This window comes from Pteropus alecto, unplaced genomic scaffold (genome assembly GCF_000325575.1).
Source record: "Pteropus alecto unplaced genomic scaffold, ASM32557v1 scaffold7, whole genome shotgun sequence".
Classification (NCBI taxonomy): Eukaryota; Metazoa; Chordata; class Mammalia; order Chiroptera; family Pteropodidae; genus Pteropus; species Pteropus alecto.
In genome coordinates this window covers 60,585,413-60,589,245 of record NW_006494614.1, presented here as the reverse complement: position 1 = coordinate 60,589,245, position 3,833 = coordinate 60,585,413, and the positions used below count along the sequence as shown (strand labels likewise).

The 3,833-nt window shown below is 47.0% G+C and overlaps 3 pseudogenes; 1 reads left to right on the top strand and 2 right to left on the bottom strand.

Annotated features, from left to right (window-relative positions):
• Window positions 1-2,091: 2,091 nt before the first annotated feature.
• LOC112474825 lies at window positions 2,092-2,210 on the bottom strand (annotated as a pseudogene).
• A 771-nt stretch (window positions 2,211-2,981) lies between these two features.
• On the top strand, window positions 2,982-3,100 carry LOC112474956 (annotated as a pseudogene).
• Window positions 3,101-3,351: 251 nt separating this feature from the next.
• LOC112474756 lies at window positions 3,352-3,470 on the bottom strand (annotated as a pseudogene).
• Window positions 3,471-3,833: the final 363 nt, after the last annotated feature.

Genomic DNA, 3,833 nt, shown 5'->3' with positions numbered 1-3,833 from the left:
GAGTAAAGTCCCCCAGGGCCTCTGCCCCAGCCCCGACAGGCAGCCAGCAGTACTGGTTGGTGCCTGGTGAGCCCTCCAGAGACGCTTTATGCATACACATAAGCAAATGCACAGTCATGTTCTTCTCTCTTTTTAATAAAGGATTGAACATTTGTATGGTCTCTATACCTTGCTTTTTTTCTCTTGGAGATCCTTCCATATCAGGACATAAAGAGCTTTGTCATTCTTTTTTATGGCTACAGAGCAATCTTTTCTGTTTTTATTTATCTTTTTCTTTTTTCCAGCTCTGAAACAATTTTATAGGCTCATTGAAAGCCCTCAGGGTCAGGTCCCACCTACCTCCTGGTGCTGGCACCCAGTCCCGTCCCCTAAGCAGTATGGAACCAACTTTCCAGCATACTTCTCTGCTCTGGCCACTTCCCTGCTGAAAATGCCTCAGTGACCAGCTGCAGCCATTGTCACAGAGTCCAGACTCCTAAACATGACCCCAGGAGCCCACCGGTCTGGTTGCCTCTGACCTCTGGCCATGGCTCCCTCTCAGCTCCTCTACTGGGCTTCCTGTGGGCCTTTGAGGCCGAGCTGCCCTGCTGTCACTCTCATCCTGCCATCTTCCCTCAGGGACACCTTCCTGCCTTGTTCCTGAACCCTGTCATCTGCCCCTCCACCCCTGAAATTTGCTTCCACAACCTCCATCATGCTTGCTATCACATATGTCAGGGCTCTCTGCCCCACCGGCCTGCAGACGCCACAAGACAGAGTCTTGCTTGTCTGTTCCCCAAACTGCCAGCACCTGACAGAGTGCAGATGCTCAGGAAGGAAGGAAGGAAGGAAGGAAGGAAGGAAGGAAGGAAGGAAGGAAGGAAGGAAGGAAGGAAGGAAGGAAGGAAGGAAGGAAGGAAGGAAGGAAGGAAGGAAGGAAGGAAGGAAGGAAGGAAGGAAGGAAGGAAGGGAGAGAGGGAGGAATGGCTGCTCCAGTCTTCACTGCCACAGGTGCAGGCTAGAAAACATGTGACTTGACTCCTAATCCCACACGCCCCTAAGTCACAGGGTCCTGGGCTGCCCACTCTGCCTGTGTGACTTCTCTCATCTGTGTCATCAGAGGGGGTCGTCCGAGGCAACTTTTTCCTCTTCATCACCCTCCTTTGCCTGTGTTTCTCCACTTCTGTTGCCTTCCGTTCTCAGGTTGCTTCTGCTTTTGACTTCCCCTCTCCGCCCCCTTCCTGCCCCGCTCTTTTTTAGGGCCTGCCCTTTACCTTCACACTTGCTCTCTGCAGGTAGTCTGGCTCCCTCCACGAGGGTCCCAGGCTTCTCTTTCTGCTGCAGACTCAGCCCTGGCTCTTCCCAAACGCCCCAGAGCCGGAGAAGCCTCTGCCCTGTAGTGGATGCCATTCCAGCATCTTTGGGTCATCAGGTCATTCCAGGGCCCAGCAAGTCCCTAGGGGCGGTACCTCTTCCTCCCTCTTGTGGCCACTCCTCACTCCTTGGAGATGCTCCCATGGTAGCCATTGTTGTTGTTATACAGCGCTAATGAAGTGTAATTTATATAGCAAAAAGTTCAACTATTTTAAGTGCGCAATTCAATGATTTTTAGTAAATTTAGAGATCCCTCTGCCCAATTACAGTCCCTCCTCATTCTCAGCCTTTGGTGACCACCAGTGTGCTTTCTGTCTCTATGGATTCGCCTGTTCTGGACATTTCATATAAGTGGAATCATGCAGTATGTGCCTTTTCGAGTCTGGCTTCTTGCACTGAGCATAATGGTTTTAAAGTACATCCATGTCGTGGTGTGTATCAGTGCTTCCTTCCTTCTAATGCCTGAGTAATAGTCCACAGTATGGCTAGACCACAATTCGTTTCTCCATTCATGGGTTGATGGACATTTGGGTTCTTTCCACCTTTTGGCTACTGTAAATAAAGCCGCTAAGAACATTTGTATACAAGTCTTTGTATTTCTCTTGGGTAGGTACCTAGATGTGGAATTACTAGAATGTCTGGTAAATACATGTTTGACTTTTTTAAGAATCTCGAGCTGTTTTCTTTCTCTCTCTCTCTCTCTCTCTCTCTCTCTCTCTCTCTCTCTTTATTTTTTACCGCCTACAGCACCTGGTCTTCCTAGGTAGTCTCCCATCCAAGTACTAGACAGGCTCGCCCCTGCTTAGCTTCTGAGATCAGAGGAGATCCGGCACGTTCAGGGTGGCATGGCCATAGACTTGAGCTGTTTTCTAATGTGGCTTCATTTTATATTCTCAGCAGTCATATAAGAGTTTTTTCACATCCTCACTGATATTTGTTATTTTCCTTTTTCTGTTCTAGCTATCCTTGTGCGTTAAAAGCGGTATCACTGTGGTTTTGATTTGCATCTCCCCAAAGACTAATGATGTTGAGCTTCTCCCCGTGTGCTTCTTGACCATTTGTATATCTTCTTTGGTGAAATGTCTTTTCTAATCTTTAATTTTTTTTAATTTAAATTTAAATTTTTAATTGAGTTATTTGCCTTCTTATTATTGAGTTCTAAGAGGACTTTAGGCATTCAGTCACTTATCAGACATATGATTTGCAAATGTGTTCTCCCTGTCTGTGGCTTGGCTATTCATTTTCTTAATGGTGTCTTTTGAAGTTTTTAATTTTGATGAAGTGGCCATCGATTCTTGTGACTTTCCATCTGTTGGCAGATGCTGCTTTGTCTGCTGGGTGCAACGGTCTGAGCTTTCTTGGGGCTGTTTTTTGCTGTCTCTTTCACACGTGGGCAGCCCCTGATCTTCGCTATGTGTGAGAGATTGCTATATCATCACACTGACTCTCATCAACAGCATACATTGAGGAGCGACATTGTAAAGAAACCTGGCTCTGTCACCCACTAGCCCAAGACCAGGGGCAAATGATGGCACCTCTCTAACCTCGGTCACCTTGTCTGTAATAGCGGGTAACAATAGTACCCACCTCGGAAGACGGTGCAAAGTTAGTACTTAAAACAGTGTCTAGTCTATGGCCATGCTACCCTGAACAAGCTGGATCCCGTCTGATCTCAGAAGCTAAACAGGATTGGGCCTGGTTAGTACTTGGATGAGAGACCACCTAGGAAGACCAGGTGCTATACGTGTAAAAAATAAAAAATAAGGGATTGTAAACTGAAAAGGTCCTTGCAGTCTGTGAGGTCGACCAAGGGTTGCCTTGCCTAAAATAAATAAATAAATAAACAATAAATAAATAAATAAATAAAATAAAAACAAAACAGTGTCTAGTACCTAATTAGCTCAGAACCTTCTGCCCATTTACAGTCCTCATTTAAGTCAAATGTTAGCTATGATTTGTCTGGTTCTTTAATTAAGTTTTTTGTTTGTTTGTTTTTTAAGCATACAGCACCTGGTATTCCTATGTGGTCTCTCATCCAAGTACTAACCAGGCCCGACCCTGCTTAGCTTCCGAGATCAGACAAGATTGGGCGTGTTCAGGTTGGCATGGCCGTACACTAACTGGTTCTTTCAAAGTTAGGGTGGATTAACATGAATCTCATTTTTGACTCTTACTACAGCCCTCGGAGCTGGTGCTCCTCACCCCATTTTAGGGGTGAAAATCAGACTCAGAAAGGCTGAGCATCTTGCTTATGGTCTCCTGTGAGGGATGTTGCTGAGGTGTCAACCCAGGTTGGGGGACTCCAGCCCAACGGCTGCTCCCAGAGGGCAAAGCGAGATGTTCACGACCCAGCCAGCTCTGGCAGACCCTGTGCCTGACTCCCAGGGCCCCATGTCCACACCACTCATTAACCCCGGCACTGGGCCAGGGGCAGGGACGAAGTGAGGAGAGACTTATCATTGCTGCTCCAAGCCGAGCCC